The sequence below is a fragment of the Marmota marmota genome, unplaced genomic scaffold, assembly GCF_001458135.2.
Source record: "Marmota marmota marmota unplaced genomic scaffold, marMar, whole genome shotgun sequence".
Classification (NCBI taxonomy): domain Eukaryota; kingdom Metazoa; phylum Chordata; class Mammalia; order Rodentia; family Sciuridae; genus Marmota; species Marmota marmota.
The window spans coordinates 1,966,834-1,985,369 of NW_026000168.1; the positions used below are offsets into that span (position 1 = coordinate 1,966,834).

Here is an 18,536-nt window from a genome sequence, read left to right on the forward strand (position 1 = left end):
CAAGTTAAATAATGTTAAAATTCATAGCGTACCCATAAAATGTTTATACTTCACATCTAACACTTTTTATTAGGTGTTAAGATACAGCGTTATTTAAATTAACAAAAGATTCTCATCATGCCCTAAGATAAACAGCATTTTCGAATCCACGTTTTCTCTGGACTGTGGTGTTCAGCCTGCTGTGTTTGGGCCTGCCTGGGACTGCCCCTCTTCCTAAGGCAGGAGGCCCCATTTTTGATGCCCGAGCTAACTGGGGCTCTGTTGAATCAAAGCCTCATCTATATAAATGAAGTAGTTTTAAAATTGTAGGGCACCTAGTCTGCTAATCAGATATGAAAATAGCTGTATCCAGAGAAAACACATATCTCTAAGAAATATCAAATCTGTTGGTGTCCCAAGATAGGCAGGGAGGGACATCGGTAATGGTTGCTTGAGCGGGCTGTGCAGAGAGAAAAGTCATGTCACACTCCTGCCCCAGCACATCAGGGCTCTGCCTTCCACAACTGCATCACAAAACGCCCAGTTTGAGAAAGTCATAAGGCACAAGAAGTTCCTTGGATGGAATTTAGCTTTTTACGGGGAGAGGGGCTGAAGATAATGCATTCTTTACGTATACCCATCTTCTTTTCTATCTTCCATCTCTCTTTATAATCATTTATCTTCATGGTAAATTTATCTGATCCCAAAGGGGTGGAGTATTTTTAGTTCATTTAAAAGGAATGTTTCTACATACTTTAAAAAAAAATCAGATTTTTTTTTGTAGGCCTTTAACACAACACTGAAAATTTGGCATGTGCAAGCATGATTCAATGAAGAATCGTCTTTCCCTTATTTGAGGACATTCCGTTTTGAAATAACAGCATTAGAGTCCTTTGAAAATAACAGAACTTGAACAGAAAATTATTTCCCTTGGAAAAAAAACTGGAGCTAATTTTTCCTTTGACTGAACTGCTGCTGAGATCACACATTCGTATAAATGCCAAACTATACATATGCACATACATATGTATATGGAGGGGCGTGTGTGCCTGCGTGTGCATGGTGTGTGTGTAAAATTCCACCATACAATCATGCTACACGTGGGGAGATCTGTCTTTTTAAATCAACACTCATTCATACACAAGTCAGGAGGTAATACAAAACAGTGGTGTTGCCACCACATTTCACCCAAGATTTCAATTAATTTTTACAATTCCCCCATGCAGTGGGCAAATACTGTCATTATCTCGGCTTTATTGATGGGAAATTGGAGAGTGAGATCTTGTTCAAGGTCAAGAAAAATCCAGGTCCTTGGAGCTAATGTGAAAGGGCAACTTGAGACGTTTATTTGGTATTTCAGTTCGAGATTAAGTATTTGTTGAGTGAATAAAATGCGGATATTTTTTAAAAAGGATTTTTGGCTCTGAATTAGTCAAAATCTCTCCTTACTGCCTTTTCCCTTTGAGAAGAATCTCTCAATGCTGTGAATTGAGTGGGATTTCTTCCTGTTTCAAGGAGGTTGATGAGGAAGAGCCGGAGGACCACACGTAAACCAACGGATTGAAGACGCAGAGGGTGGCCAGAAGGGCAGAGGCCAGAGACTGTTCCTCCCCCAGTGGTGATGCAGGGGCCTCTGTCCCCCAGGCTGTGAAGCCGCGTGTCCTCCGGACTTCATTTTGGACCTGTGGCTCTGATCTCCCTTACCTGGGGGCAGCGAGTGTTCCAGCTGATTTAGATAATTCCACACAGAACCACGAGGTTGAACAAAAAGGTCTAGACACCACAGAGGTGTCATGAAGATGTGGGGGAAATTCCAGGTTTATATACTTTGAAATAAAATGCATGTCCTGGACCCGGGGCTAGGCTGAGTCCCCAAGTCCCTGTGCTGGCTTTGAGGCTCATGAATGAGAAGGGAGAATTTTGTTTAAATGGATCTTAGGCAATGGTCACAGTCCTCGTTTAACTTTCCGAGGATTGCAGTATGGCCTGGGTCCTCCCAGGAACTGTTCTTGTCCAGGGTTCTTTGCGATTCCACTGTCTCCTTGTTTCTCTGTAACAGTGGCCTGAATTCACTGAGGACGTGCAGCTGACCAGCCGCTGTTGGCCATCACAGGAGGCTTCGCAGTGGTGAGGTTCCGCTTTCTTCCCACTTTACCCCTAAAGAAACCAGAAGGGCAGACGCTGCTGTGACCAGGATGAGGAGGACACCCAGCGTCGTGACACAGGCTGTGGGTCTGGAGCAGGTCTGTAGGACTCTGAACCCTGCCCCTGGAGAGGATGTCCCCGCTTTTGCCAGGGGATGTACCCATCTTACATTGTGGGGACCAGATGTTGGTGCTCAGCTTAAGTGCAGAGGAGGCTGGTTCCCAAGCCCGGGCTGGGTCTGGCCTCAGTTTTCTCTAACCCAGAACTCATTCTAGCACATCACAAACTTGGAGGATGGAAAACGTACGCACCAACTGGGTTTTTCTCTGTAACATCTACAGAGGGACATGCTCGCTCTAAACTGAGTAAGGATTGAATTTGAGTCAATAGAAATTTAGTTTTTAGATATAGGAAGAGACCCGTAGGTAAGCATTTTAGAGAGAGATCATAAAAATCAACATTTGGTTACTGCATTAGTCAGGGCTAACCAGGAAAAAAAAAAAAAAAAAAACACCCAGAGCAATAGGAGCTAGCTAGATAGACAGATAAAGATAAGTATATGGAAGGAGATTTAGGATGAGGAATCCCCTGGCACAGGTAAGAAGGGTGAGAAGTGCCCCATCTGCTGTCTGCAAGCTGGAGGTTCTGAGTCACTGGCGCTGTGGCTCCAACCCAAACCTGTCCCTAGAAGGGGCGCCCCGGGTCTGTTGGTCTGAGCCCACAGCCCCGAGAGCCAGCAGTGTCTGGTGTCTAACGGCAGAAGAGGTGAGCCCCAGCTTAAGAAGGGGCAGTAAGTGCCCTTGCTCTGCCCCTCTGTCTGTCCACGCCCATCATGGATCCCCAGATGCCCCCCCACATACTGGGGTGCTCATCATGCAATCCTGTTGACTCAGCACTTACTTCTCCTGGGAACACCCCTCAGACACCCCAGGAATAACACTTGGCCAGCTATGAGTGTCCCTCAGGCCAGCCCAAGAGGACCCAGGAGGTTAGTCATCTCAGATGCATGGTACCACTGGAGCAGGAGGACTTGCCAGGTGTTCTAGTGAGTGGCCACTATCATTGATTTGTTTGTCTCACAAAGATTTAGAATGACCAGGTATATATTCTCGCTCAGGGTAACTGTTAAAAACTGGGAATCAGGCTCTGTCCAAGATCTTCTATTTTACTGGAGAAGAAGACCTCATTTTGGGAAATCCTGCATAGCAAGGCACTGGGAAGTGCTGTGTGCATCTATAGACATGGAAGACCACTGTCACTTGGTTCTGGTCAGAAATGGCCTGTGGTTGTGGCCCATGGTCAGCTGTCTTAAGGAAGAAGAGGAATGGGATTTGCTGAGAATCTGATGTGGGAGATGCAAGGTGTGGTGTACACTGCCCAATTCAGATGCCCCTTTCAGTCAAGCACCCTGCTGGGGACTGGGGGCAGCTTGACCATCGTGGTAGAGTCTGTGATGTGTGAGCCCCAGGCAAGGAAGCCTGCCCCAGCCTGGAAGTCTGGGAGGCAAAAGCTCTCAGAGGAAGAGCTCTTTCCTCTAGGAAATGAGAAAAGGCCGGGGACGTGGACTCTGGTTATTGGTGCCCTAATCCATGCACCTGACTTCCTCGACCACCCCTCCAGTGTCCGTGGGAGCTCTTCTGCTGCCTGGGGATGGATACACAGTGCTCAAACGTAATTGGGAGACTCTTCAGGGGACAGTACTGTGAGGGCTTGGGATTCTCTATCGTCTCCCACTTGGCCTCACAACCTGTAGGGAGACATTAAGGCTTCAGCTGGGGAGAGTTCAGGGCTGCTCCGCATCACGCCACGGTGCCCAGGACAACCCCACACAAGAGTTACCTGGCCTGCCATTGCAGCCTGATGGTCTAAGGAAACCTGGTCTAAAGCGCAGAAACAAGGGCAGTTTGGTGGACGGGGCAGTTTGTGCTGGTAGAGCTCAGATAGATACAGGCACGGAAGGAGGTTTCATTTGGAAAGAAGTGTTGGGTCAGGGCCACCAGGGTGTGAGGGCAGGAGGGTGTGGGCCAGTGGAAGCTGCCCGTGCTCTGTGAGCAGCCGGGAGAGTCACGCTAAGCTGAAGGGGTGACAGCTCTGTGTTCAGCAGCTCGAGGAGCAAGAGAGGACCAAGGAATGAGGGGAGTTGGTGACCGACCCCAGCAGTCTAGGTTGACGTCCTAATGACAGTGTGAGGGAAATGGAGAAGAATGTATCCCACGGCACCGCAGAGGTTGAGCTGTGGGATACCTCAGAGGAGAGGCCTCTCCAGAGCTGGGGACCTGGGCAGCAGCCACCATTCATGATTGACAGGTGCAGCGGGCAGAGGGATGTGTAGGCGCATCATAGGGATGTCCACTTGGTGCCACAGGCACGCGATGTGACCCAGGCAGGAGCCCAGAGCCACAACGGGATTTGGGACCGTACTCACACCTTCCTTCTAAACCAGAGGTGCCGACCAGCAACCTGCAGCCCCATCTGGACTGCAGATGTGTTTGGTTTGACTTGCGTCATGTTTTAAAGTTCTTTAAAAATCCTAACAACATACACAGCGAGAGGCCGCGTAGGGATGCCCGTCTTTTTCGCTGGGACTTTGACAGCATCTGGCACTTCTGGGCTTTGGATTTTGCAGGCGGGAGTGTGGAGGATCAGCTCCTATAGACGGGGCATGCTGTCCCCGGTTGTCTCGACCCAGCGCCCTGCCGCGGGGTGACCTGGCCAGCCGTCCCACCCAGGCGCCTCTCCTCAGCAAGCCGGCAGCCCCTGAGGTTGGGAGCCTTTGAGAGGCAACTCTGAAACCTTCTGTACCCGCCCCCCTGGGGTGTGCTTGCCCCCTGGTGCTCTGGCTGGCTTCCTTCTGCTGCATGTCCCCCAGGACGTCCCCAGGGTGCCAGTTCTTCACCTGCGTCTGCTGCCTCCCAGGTGCTTTGCCCTCTGCTGCGGCCATTTTGGGGAATGAACGAATGATCACGTGGGCAGGGACCCAGGGCTCTCCCCTCCCTGCCCTACACCCTGAGTTCTCCTCGGGCCTCTGCGGTGCTTCCCTCCCAGCCTTGGTCTTCACCAACCCACGCATGAACCTTCCTCAATGACACGCCGTGGCCTCTCGGCTCTTTGCCCAGCCCCCACTCACCCCACGCTCTGCGTCTCCTGTTTCTGATGCTCAGCTGCCTCCAGTCAGGTCCTGTGCACATGCCACCCTGACGTGGAAGCCTCTCCTGCTCTGTGTCCCTGAGCCCTCTCCTTTGGCCAGCTCTTGCTCCTGGCTGCTGTGTGTCCTGCCCAGCCCTCACCACCATGTGACAGCACGTCAGGTTGGACGGTGCAGGATTGCACATTTGCTGTACCTCCAACCAGTGCAATGCCCGCAATAGCATGTGGGTCTGCTTAAGACACCCATTCCTTCATCGTCTGCTCCCCTTCTGTGAAGACACATGCTCAGGGAGGGCCCGGGTGCTGCTTGCTCAGTGCCCTCTCCTCAGACTCCAGGCATGTCGTGGCTACTCAGTAAATATTCATCAAATGTGAAACTTCTGCAGTGTCTTCCTGGGGTCTTTCTGTGACATCTCCACAGCCCTCAGCCCTCACCTCTGTGCTCAATGCAATTCTCTGCCATTCTGATTTCTCCTGACCCTAGTGTCTGCTCTCCACCCAGCCCCTGGCTTCTCACCTCATCCCTTCTGGATCATTCTCTTGCGCTCATCTCTGAGTGGGGTGCGAATGAGTCCCACATCTCTATCTGGTCCTGACCTCGATCCACAGTGAGCTCTGGTGTCGGCCACACTTGCTCCCCGGAGCTCTGTGCTGGGTAGCCCAGAGCTGCAGAAGCCTGGGGTGCCTAAGTCAGCATCTGCCTTTGTTCTTGGACACCTGCCTTCTCTTCCTGCTTTGTGCATTTCCACCCATGAGCCTGTGCTCAGCCGCCAAATCTTGAAGAGTTCTTTGTTTCTGTCCATCTTAGGGCCCCGCCTGCTCGGCTTCCAGCCGGTTGACCTCCTTTGAGGTGCTCCTGGTAGGTCCCCTTCTTCCCTCTCTCTTGGCAAATGTCTGCATTGACCCACTGTTTCCGACCTCCCCCTCCATCCTGCATTTTGACATTAATTAACAGATTATTTTTTGTGTAATATTTGAGCAGGGTCATTATTCTATACAAATAGTATCTTTACACCCACCAGCAACTTTGTGAATGATTTTGTGTTCCACCTGTGTTTCAAATTTCTTTTTCCCACATTGCCCTCTGCACCACTCGTTTGCTTATTCTTCCTAAAGGTGCAGTGCATCGTCCAGGTGGCAGCGGCCACAGAGCCTTAGCAGGTCAGGCCTGCCTGTGAGTCCATCAGTGTTCTTCCTCTGGGTGGGATCCGAATGCCTCTTCTGCAAACACAGCTGTAAGGAAAGAAGTCAATGAGCACTGCATGAGTCTGTGGCACTATAACAAAATCCCTGAGGCTGCATACTTTACAAAGAAAACCCAAAAGGTTTATTTAGCACACAGTTTTAGAGGCTGAAAGTCCAAGACCATGTGCGTGGCCTCTGGTGAAGGCCTTATGGCACCTTCCAGCACAGTGGGAGAACCACGTGTCGCCATCACAAGGTGGGACAGGGAGCTAGAGAGACTCAGGGTCCAGGCCAGCTCTTTTCGTAGCAGCTTACTCTAGAGGGAACTAGCCAGGGTCTCACTCATCCCTTCTGAGGTCAGTTCCCTGTGCTCTGATTACCTCCCTCCAGGGCCTGTCTCTCAAAGGTCACACCCCCTCTCAACCCCACCTCTCTGGGTACCAAGCTTCGAGCCCTGGCAGCCCCGGGGGGCACACTTAAGGCACGCCAAACCACAACCAGCACCCTGTCCTCGCCAGACTTCCTTCCCGTGTCCCTCCAGCCTGCCCTGTCCATCTGTCCTCTGCAGACCGTGTTCCCGGAAGCCGCTCTGCCTTTCCTGTGGGCATGGGCCCTGCGTAGGGGTCAGTCAGTGCAGCAGGGGGTCAGAGTGCAGCTCAGGGCTCGGGGCTCCCCGGCAGCCCACGTTTTGCTTTGAGGGTTCATGAAGGCAGCCCTGCGAGGCCTGGGCATGGCCCCGTGCTCTCTGCAGTGTCCCACTGCCCACCCCGCAGTGCTGCCTCTTGGAGTAGAGCCACAGCACACGGAGTCTCTCCCTCCCTCGAGGCCAGGGCTCAGCTCTCCCTGCCCAACTCCTCCTGCGCCTACGGGGCCTCTTCAGAATCTTACCCTGCAGTTACACAGCCAGATGGTAAGCTTTCAGGGACCAGGACCATGCTTTCTACGTTTCTGGGCTCCAACTCCAAGTGCCAAATGTCTACCTGACTTTCCACAAAAATTTGTGCGATAAAAAAAAAAAATTGAGACTGTGAATGAAACACAAACCTGTATTAAAACAGAGTTCCACTGCCCTCTGGTTCCATCAGGAGAAAACGGTCAGTGTTTCCTATCTAGCCATCCTGCTGTCTTAAAGTCCTCGGGCTACTAAGGTGTCCCAAGGACTGATCCACCCTGGTTCTCAGAAACCAGGAATGCACGCTTTAATTAGGAATCTGCAGTTCAGCATTTGGCCAGAAGATGGTGCAGTGGCCAAGGGAACTTTCCTTCCCAGAGTCAGAACTCTGGTTTTAAGGGAAGGGAATTGCAAAGCCACCAAGTCTTAAAGACATTGGGGACCAGTGGTTCCACTTGGGCTCTGACACCATCCCGGGGCTGGGCGAGGGTCATGCTTTCGTGTGATCTGCCCCTTCCTCCTGCCTGGCTTAATGAGCCCGAGTAGTCTTCTAGTTAGCTCAATATTATGGTGCACCAGAGTGGGGCTGAGCATTTTTTTCTTATTTGTGTTTCCCCAGCCAAGGGAAGAAGGCTGCAAGAGGCAGGAGCAGAGGCAAGGAAGGTGCCCCCGTGCCTGGGAGCCACGGCACCTCCTGACACTCACCGCACCTTGCACGTTCTTATTCTGGTTTTAGTAGGGATGCTGCAGCTCAGCCTGACTCCCTGAAACACTGCGGGCACCCACGTGCCTGGATATGTCCAGAGTGCGTGTCGAGGGTTTCCTCTACCTCGAAACAGTGAAGGGAGTGGTCTTTCCATGTTGTTGAAATATCCAAAGTGAATTGCAAAGTGGCCTAATCTTTCATTATCAAGATCCTCAGCAATGCCGGGAGCCCGGGACGCTGTAGGGCAGCTGCCTTCAATTCCCCGCGCCTGTTGCAGGGGCAGTGATGTAAGGAAGACTCCCAGTGGGTGCCGATTTGCTATCTTTCATCAAGTTTGTGTATCATGTACTCGCCGCTTTTTTTTTTTTTAAGCATGTAAAGTCTCCTGAAAATTGAAAACTAATTTATTATCATGTAGTTATTAGCACGATCACAAAAGAGGTCACCGGTCTTTCCTTTAATTTCTGTCACAGGCTGCAGGCCGTATTATGCTAAATCAAGGATACGGGAGATAATTAACACAGCAGCTCTGGCAAGTTTAATAGGTGAGCAACGAACACCGAGAGTCGGCCCTTAAAATCCACGTCTTCATTACCAGCCGCCTGGGCACAGGGACCAAGCAGGGGCTTATGTGTTATGGAGACCCTGTGTTGGGCACAAGTTCTCATGAGTTCCTATGAACCCATCACAAGACTGAGAGGTTTTGAGGCGAGAAAAAAGTTTTATGTTTTGTTTTTAAAACTATGAGAGATCTTCAGCCGTTTGGTGTGTGCCAACATTCTCACCTGGGGCAACACTGACCCCCTGCCCCTGGGGACATGTGGCACTGTCCAGAGACATTTTTGGTTGTCACTACGGGGGGAGGGGGTGCTACTAGCATCTTGTAGATGCAGACCAGAGATGCTGCTAACCCTCCTACAATGCACAGCACAGCTCCCTCAACCCCTGCCCCAAAGAATCAGCCCGAAATGTCAACACTGCCACGGCTCAGAACCCCTGCCCAGCCACCCACTCCCTGGGTTTATGATGGTTGCCAACAGGTGTCACCGCAGACTCTGTTCTATTTGCAGTGTTATCAAAGAGAGAGCCCATAAACTTGCAACATATGGAACGAAATCCCAACTGCAAAGCTTTTGTGGAAGGCAGTTACATGCTGGTGAGCTGAGGCCTATGTAACCAAAATTGATCAATTACACAAATTAAGCAGAGCCCTTAAGGAATTTATTTTATTGGTCTGGACATCTGTTGCAGTATTGTCCAAATCCAAAACTCAAATGGTGCCTCGGGTTGCCAAGTTAGGCAAGAAAATCTAGCAGCTATAAAAGTACAACTGAAAACCCTATATTAATATCACGCCCATCTGCTGAATGTTACATAAATATGCAGACTTTTTATTTTCCTTGGGAATAACATTTATTTTTACAGTGCCCAGTTTGACATTCTTAGGACATTCTGTTCAGTTTATTACACTGTAACTTGAAATGTTTCTTCAAAAATGCATTTATAATGTTGTTGTTAATCTTTTTTCAAGGGTCTCTACCACCTGTTTAACTTGTAGTTAAATAGAGAAGTGCTCTTTCTTATAGGAAGAATGGGAAATCTTTGGACAAAGAGGCTCAGAAAAAGATTTTTGAGTAACACTCGTGTAGTGTAAAGGGAAATTACATAACAGCCACGAATGCTAATATTCCACCGCGCTCTTTCACAAGTTGAAATGTAATCTCCATTTTAAACTAAATTAGCATCATTTCCAAACAGAGTATCATATTTATATCAGATTTATACAACCACATCAGATTACTATTAACATGTAAAATAGTCTCTTTTATGCCGTGGGTAAAAATAGGGAGGAAGAGAATGATTTGATTTCTGCTGCCGCGTCAGGGGTTGAAACTGATCGGAGTGGACCTGTTGGGGCTGAGCGCGGCTCGGCTACGGTTGCGGGCGAGGCAGTAGCGAGGGTAGCTCTGCCTTCGGAACCCCAGGGGTCCTGGCACGGGGAGAACCTGCAGCTAGGGGAGCACCTCTGAAAGTCGTGGCTTTCCCCTCCTGTCCATCTGCCGAATGCTAAATAAGCATGTTGGTTGCTTATTCAAATATGCCGACTGCTTATGCCAACTGGGAAATTATAGGCTACGTGTAGGGAAACTTAGAGGGCGTTTTTTTTCTCCCCGTTGTTACCCCTCTTCATTCTTGTTGTGTGTGTGCAACGGAACGCTTTCTGGTAGCGAATGATGGAATCAACAGTGGTCTGTTACTAAGACGCTCCAGAGGGGTCAGGGACCCTGCAAAAGCAAGAACAAAACCAAAAACCACACCAACAAAACAGAAGGCAAACAATACCCAGCACAGGCACGCATTCCTTTTTTTTTTTATTTTAAAGGAAGAAAAAAGATAGAGCATTTATTAAATTCTTTTTAAAAAACACTTTTGATTGCAGAAGTGGTACCTGCTTAGTAGGGGACACTTAGACAATAGAAGTCAAAAAGCTTGTGAGAAATCAAGCTGCTTTTATTTACTTTAAGCGACTATACATTGCCCTTAAGTGAGGTGTGGGAGTCCAGGGAAGGGCAGCTGCAGGTGTTGCTTTTCCACACTGGTCAGTGTCCATGCATGATTTGACTATCATTTGTTACAAAGTTCTTATATCCTTGCACTTGTAAGGAAAGAAGAGAGGGTTTCCTGGATAAGTACTACGGAAATCGCTTCTAGGTAAACGCACCTGCACAGGCAAAGAAGAGGAACTTGGAGGGAAAGCAGGAGACAGTCTGAGTCTGAATTGGTCCCAAGGGCGAGAATGGCAGGGACTTGCCATTGTGTACTGTGGACTAATCCTGTAGGAAATAAGAAGCTTCCCACAGTTGTGCCTAACTGCAAAAGGAAAACATATTTGAGTGCTACAGGGTCCCCTGCAAAGAATTTTCACACCAGAGGTTGCCTTATAAAAATGTGGGATGCGTCCAGATGGGGCACCCCACCCATTCACACCCTGCACCCACCATTCACACTCGATCCCTGGAGCCTTGCTGAGGCCATCTCCATTTCTTTTTTACTCCACCCGTGAAATAACCAACACGGAGACTGACTCACAAAACAGTGTGTGGTGGGGAAGTAAGTCTATAAAAAAAGTATCGGTCCCTCAGAATTCAGCACTCTATCAAAATCTAGGAATCCTTGGGGTTTATATTCATGCACCCCGTTCAGTAGATAGATGGTGGGGGACTGGCGGTGGCTGGCTTTCGGAGAGAGACAGACTCTAACTGGCCAAACCAGGAATAGCTCTTTGATTCCCAGTCCCCTTAAAACCAATGGGCATTTTCTTTCCCTCTTCTGGAAGAGCTGCTTTTATTGGAGTCATAGCCCTTAGTCTATCTTTGGACTCCTGATGTAATTTTTGAATCACCAGCCATTTCTGAGACCACAAGATATTTAAAAATAAGATAAGAAATATTGACTGAGACTCCCGTGAAGCCTGCGAGGGAAACGCCGCGGCCGTGCAGAGGTTTAGAGAGGAATTTCTCTCCTGCAGTTTGCGCACATTGGAAATGACATGATCCATCCCGAGGAATAACTTAAGGCCTGATCCACTTAAAGAGCTCCAAGTGATTTATCATAAATGTGCTTATTTGGAAGGGTTAGCGGTAACTGCTTATGGGAGGTGCTGGGGTTAACTACCAAAATTGTACATAACTTGGATCCTGTGTATGACAATTAATCAAGAAATTATATTCTTTGACTTTCTCGCAACCCACACGGAGTGCTACATCTGTGGCGTGTTTAAATGGAGAGAGAGAGGAGAGATGAAATATTTCTTCTAATAAAATGCTAATGGTTTTGTTTTGGAGAAAAAAAAATATTGAATTATTGTGCTGTTAGATTTATCTATATGAGGGTTTCTCGAGTCACAGTCAATAAGTACTTCTGACAGCAAACCAACTATTTCCGGAATATGATATTCCAGCCCTCTGAATGACTGCGGGATTATGGTGAGGCCGCTTTAGAATACCGACGAGCAGCCTAGGAGCAAGTGGTACAGGGAGCGCTGGAGCACTCGAGGTCAGCCCTGTGGGCGTTCGCTAGGTTTTTGGAATATGTCAACATAGCCAGGTGAGCAGCGGCTGCACTTGGGCATCCTCACTGGCAGGATGGGCACCTACTATGTGGCACTAGAACTGGGCAGCCCACAGCCTGCTGCAGCCAGGAACCCAGAGCGGCCCCGCCCCTTTGAGAACCCCAGAATCTAACAAAGGAAAGATTCCGGCCACCAGAGTGGTTCCGGGAAGCCACTGCCACTGCTGTGTTCCTCGCGCGGTGGTTCACATTGGTGATCTTAGTGTTTATTTCTTCAATCATTAGCATCTACTTTGATTGAGCCAAGTGCTAGAAAGATGGAACGAGACTTCTTAGGATTCCTTAGTGCACCAAAACACTGAGACCCACGGTTTGGAATGTAAAAATAGCACCCCTCATGAAAGAGCCCAGTGCTGGACCATTGGCTGCAGGCTGGACGCTGCCTGGTTATTCTCTTTCTCAGACAGGGGAGCTGTGGCATGGAAAGAGCTGGATTGTGCAGGAGGAGGGACCAGCGTGTGGGAGCTCTGTGGGGCTCCAGCACCCTCCCTCACCTGTGTGAAGACGAGGAAGCCTCCCTGAGGTCCCAGTGCCCACCTGTGCTCTGATGCCAGGCACCAAACTCCTGACCTCCCTCATTCTCACAACCCCCAGGAGCAGATACTATAATTATCCCCATTTGGCAGGTGAGCAAACTGGGTGCTGAGGGGTGAGCGATTAGGATGCATAGGAAGTGGAGAGCAACCTCTGGCTTTCAGCCACTGGATAGCAGCCATTGGGTACTGGGTGGGGTTGAAAGATGGAGGCAAAAACCAGTGGAAGGTAGCCAGAGAGAGTTAATGAGGGCCCTGGCCAGGCTTGTGCCACCCTCTGATCTGAACCAGTTGAAGGTGCCATGCTGGATTTTTCAGGAATCTAAGTTATAAAATCTGTATCTTAGCAAGATCTATCCTGTTTGTTGTCATGTAAAAATCCAACACATCTGAGAAGTCAGACTTGTGAAAGTTGTTTGAGAGACGGGTGCAGCGGCACACACCTGTAATCCCAGCGGCTTGAGGAGCTGAGGCAAGAGGAGTGGAAGTTCAAGGCCATCTCAGCAAATTAGGGAGGCCCTAAGCAACTTAGGGAGACCCTGTCTTACAATAAAAACTAAAAAGGGCTGGGGGCGTGGCTCAGTGGTTAAGCACCCCTGAGTTCTTATCCCTGGTATGGACAAAACCCAAAGAAGTCATAGTGGGGTATTGTTTTTAATCTTTTATTCTGAAGTAATTGAAGACTCTTAAGAAGTTGCACAACTGTGGAAGGGTGCCCTCCACCTTTCAGCCAGTGTCCCCTGTGGAAACAATGGACCTGCCACAGCACACGTCAGAGACGGGACTGGCGAAACCCTGGTGTTGGGACCCCAGATCCAAGGTGCAGTTCTCCAAATCTGAGGAGCTCCCTCTTGTTTTGAGCAGTTCTGTTACATTGTATCACCTGCATACATTTGTGCAATCACTAAGATACAGTTTTTTTTTAATTATCATAAAAGGAAAGGAAAATAAAACATTTGAAACGATTATTTCGTTATTTGGCATTGTTAGGTTTGAGGGTGCTTTGCTGAAAATCCTACTCTTTTTGAAATAACTCCTGTTTAAATGCATTATTACCATGATTTAAGAAGAGTTACTCATAGTCCAAAAAGGTTACATTGTCTACAGAAAATAATTTCCCTTAGGGGAGATAAAATGATTCTATTAAAGAAATAAGTTTCCCATATAAGTACTACCTAAAGCTTAGCAGTTAGATTTAATTTTTAAACATTTACAGATAGAAACGAGAGGCTCTTGATGTTTCTATTTCAAACGAACAAACAGTGTACAGTGCAGGGAGGTGCGAGCCACTGGACGCTTCCTATCCACAGAGGCTATTCTGCACAGCAACTCTGTGCTTTTAGTTAGTAGCTCTTGTTTTCCAGAAAGATGTGGAGGTAGAAACCCGACTTCTAGTATGTTCCCAAGAGCTGCAGATGCAGGAGCTTAAAAAGGAGTTAAACATTAATGAAAACATAGCCTTTAGTCAATGTGCTTTAAATTATAATTTTAAAAGCCAATCATTTTCTTTTTTGACTGACATGTGGCATTTTGGAGAAATTTTTAAATACTCCAAGTCTGTAAGAAATGAATTTGGGGGGCTTGCTGGTACTGTATTTAGAACAGAAGAAAAGGGGAATCGCGCCTCGTGAAGGGGTTGAATTAAAATCATTTGTAATTCTGCATCACAAAGAGGCACAGTCACAGTACATCCATTTAGACGAGCATCTCTGCGTCTGCCCCTGACCCCAGCTTTCTGGTGTCTGTCTCTTTTCTTTAGAAAATCTTCAGTTATGCGTAGATGCACACATTAGAGAGGAAATTGGGGCTAATGATTTAGGAATGTGCTAATTAATTCTCATTATGTCCTATGAACCAGGAGAAGGCTTGTGCACGGGGGTATACACGCAGCTGTGTACATCAGCCACACCATGTTTTCTAGGAAAGGAGTGTTGTTCCCTGTGTGTGTGTGTGTGTGTGTGTTTAGATTCTCCCACACAGGAGCTGCTTAAAGCATCCCCAGTGCTGACAGAATGACCTAGAGATGTGATAATGAGAAGCATCTACTGCATTTCTGTCAGCAAGCGTGGATCCCGCATGGAGAGAAACACACGCCCCCAGATCCCTCTTCTCCGAGTCGCAGAGTTTCAGCACCCTGACTCCTGATTAGCAGGTAGAACGTACCCATTGTTGTTTTGTCTCTGATTATCAATGATGATGGACCTTGCTAAACACAGACGTGCAGTCATGATGGGGACACTCCAGGGCTTTTTTTTTTTTTTTAAACTTTTTCTTTTTTTTAAAGGTTTTAACATTTGATAATAGGTTTTCCAATAGCTTGAAGGGTAGCTTTTAACATTCCTTTTCCAGCTGAAGTATTTCCTGAGTTCTGTCCAAGCCCTCTGCAGTTAAAGAAAAGGCTTTTTGACACTTAATAGACAATGTTGTGGCTTTTTTCTCTACTTCGGACAAATGGATGGTCATTTAAACAGCACATGGTGCCATCGGGATTGAGACACCTTGCAGAAATGGCAATTATGGGTGACTTGTGTCAAAAATACTCAGGACAAATTACATTTTACCAATTTTTTTTTTTTTTAACTTTCAAAGCTGCCTCTGTCTCCACCCCGCACTCTCTCAAGTACTGAGTGGACTTGGCATTCTCAGGATTGTCAAAGTCACCCAGGTTTCCTGGGCTCAGACAAACTCCTGCAGGACTACCCCATCCGAATAATTGCTGAAGGCTCGATTCCTCAAATGAAATGAAACCTCTTTCAGGGTGATCTGTCTCGCTCAGGTTCCCAGCCTGGGGATGAGCCTTGCTTCCAGGCGAGCTCCTCCGGTTTTCTCCATCCCGTCCTGTGCTCAGAGAGTCTCCATAGCCATCTTCCCCAAATAGGGTTTTCCCTCCCCTTCCTGAGCTGGGTCCTCCTGTGCTCACCTCTACTCAGCCTTCCACGAATGATTCTATCACAGAGAACAAGGCTCTTCTGACCAGGGCAGGAGGGGAGGACACAGAAAAAGTTAAAGTTGTAGTTTTAACCCCAAAAGCAGAGGGCTTGAGAAAAGAGGAAAGAGAATCAGAACAGCTTGAGACGAAACAGAAAAAGGGAAACCGACAAGGAGTTCAGTACAAAACAGGTGTCTGATGGGACCTCAGCAAAGCAGGCGACAAATCCCCCTCAGGAGGGTGGACGACAGGGCCCCTGGCCAAGGCCAGATGTCCTGCATTTGTGACATGAATAGGCAGTTTTACAGATTGGTTCAAATGTGTGCTGCACATTGGAATGTGTGGGAGCGTGAGTTGCGGGTGGATGGCGTAAAGTGAGGCAGGAGCCCCGTTGAAATCCATTCCCCACTGGGCTAAGTGTAAATGTTTTTATTTATTACCTTTTCCTTTTTTAAATCATAGTGAAATTGACCTCTAGACCACAGAGGGTGGTGAAGTTTCTGTCAGGGTCTTATCCTCAAATCGCCTCCCGGAGAACTTCATTTTAAAAAGTGGAGAGCAGGCAGAGGGAGTCTGTTCTTGGTTTGAAGCTTGCCCAGAATCCAGGTGGGAAAGACTAAGACACCAGAAACCCACTGGCTATTCTCCCGAGGTCCCTTCTCAGTGGCAGCCAAGTGGTGTCATTTAGATTTCCTAAGCAGAGTATGGTTACAAAGGTGCGGGAACAGCCCGTGAAACTTCCAGTCCTGGGTGTGGTGGAGTCCCTTCGAGGCCGGTAGGACTTGACAATTTGGCTAGTGGAGAGTTTCTTCTGTGGCGACTGAGCAAATGTGTGTGTGTATTTTATTTGCAGAGCATCCTCTGTGCGCTGGCTCTGTGCGGCCCAGGGGACACAGTAGGGCCCGAGACAGGTGCAGTGTCTGCCCCAGTGGAGCTTAGGATCCATCAACGGCCAGAGGATCAGGATATGGAGAGCCCCACAGAGAGCTCAGACGGCCTCCCACCCTCACCTCTCCCTGCATAGCCTTCTCTTTCCTCCCCTCCTTGATTTTTCTTTCCTGAACAGAATTCAGCCAAGCTCACTTTAAAACAGAGAAGCCTACTGTGACAATTTAGATGGAGGCAGCCCAGCACAGGGGACACGGCACAGGCTCAGAAGGGTATCACCCAGGTGGGGACCCAGCTCTGCCCTGAACCCTCCTGAAGCCTCAGCCAGAAGGAGCCACCTCAGTTTCTTCTTTTCCAAAAATAAGGCTACAAATACCTGCTTTGGAGGAACTTCTCAAGACCAGAGGAGGTCCTGCCTCCTGCCGGGCGGGAGGTGACCCCATTGGAAGGATCAGCCTCCCTCTCAGCATCGTCGCCACAATCATTGACGACCTTTTATTTCCTAGGATCCTCGCCTCCATCGTAAGAAAGCTGAGAAACAGGGAATGATCATCTCGATCAATTCAAGCATTTACTCTGAGAACAAACCGGCTGCCGTGGCGTGACACAATGTCATGTTTTGTTAACTTTCTGTGGATGTTAGAAATAAAAACCACTTATAATGAACTAAGCTTGTGGATAAACTGTTAGACTACGTTAGATACAATCGCTGTGTCCTTAGGAACAGATCTTGAGGGAAGTTGCAACGAACCCCTGCAGGAACAGGGAAGCTTATTGATATTTACTTGGATTCAGGGTGAGACGCACGCATCTCGGTGTCCCGGTACGGAGCAGGTGACAGGGTCCCCGGTGTGTCTTGTGAGGTGGGTCTCGCTGTGCTGTAGACAACCCAGGCATGCGCTGTGTGAACACGTGTCTACGACTTCATAGCTCTGAAGGCGAAACCTGGAGATGGGCCCGTGGCTCTCCTGATCAGGGTGTCTCTGTCGGTCTTCCAGGTGCGCCTGGTTCCCAAAGCCTCACCACTCCCCGTCTCCTGTCCTTCCCAGGATAAAAGTGGACAAGAAGTAAGTGAGACAGTCGCAGGTGTCCTCCCTCTGCTGGTGGACGCCACCATCCAGGCTTTGGCTGCAGGGGCCACCCCTTGTCCACAAGTGCCCCACCTCCCTCCTGCCCTCTGCCTGGGCTGTGGTTGGGTCTGCCTGAAATGCCTTCCCTGCAGCAGGAAGACCTTGTCTTTAAGGTCTGCTTCCAATGTCATCTGTCCTGCAGTTCTTTTACAGTCCCCCTGGGTGGAAGAAAGCAGCCCCTTCTCTGCCCACAGCTCCTCCGGATCCTGTCCCTGGTCCCTGGTCCACCACCACTGTGTAGGTGCCTTTCACCCTCCAGGCAGGATCTCCCGGGTAGCGGGGTCTTCTTCCCTGCGCTCAATTCTTGTCTTCAAGGGGTTCCCGGTCTGGGCAGGAGAGCAGTCACATCAAGCACAGTTAGGCTGCAGTGTGGAAAGTGCTCTAAAGCCGTCATCTGAACAGTCCTAATGGCCCAGGAAATGCACTTTCCTCCCATAGGGAAGGAGCGGTCTGCTGTAGGTGTGGTGGGGTCCTGCAATAGAAGGTTTTTCTGGACTTCTCACCAGTGTTTGGGTTGTTGCTCAGGCTCCGTTCAAAGAACAAAAAGCCAACAAGGGCAGACCCCTGCTCGACAGGCTCTGTCTGACGTCAGGAGAGAGCCGAGCAGGGCTGAGACTGACACACAGCAGGTGTGGCACTCTGCGCTCCAAACCAAACACAGTATCGCTGAACCTCAGCTGTAAGGCTAGACTTTAAGTGCCGTTTGTTTGTTGAGTTTTGCCACTCCAAATGGCTCTGCTTGGCACCAGACCTTTAAAAGTATTTATAGTTTAATTGGTATGTGGTTTATTTTAAGTTATATTAAAATGACCTGCTTATATTAAAGTGACATATTTTCCAAAACCTAATATTGCCTTGAAAACATCATGGT

The 18,536-nt window shown here is 48.7% G+C and overlaps 1 long non-coding RNA gene across 1 annotated transcript; it reads left to right on the forward strand.

Moving 5' to 3' along the window:
- The first annotated feature begins 6,598 nt into the window (after positions 1-6,598).
- On the forward strand, positions 6,599-17,201 carry LOC125611721. Its single transcript, XR_007341928.1, has 2 exons — positions 6,599-12,811; positions 13,392-17,201. It is a non-coding gene; the product is annotated as an uncharacterized LOC125611721 (long non-coding RNA).
- The last annotated feature ends 1,335 nt before the right edge of the window (positions 17,202-18,536 follow it).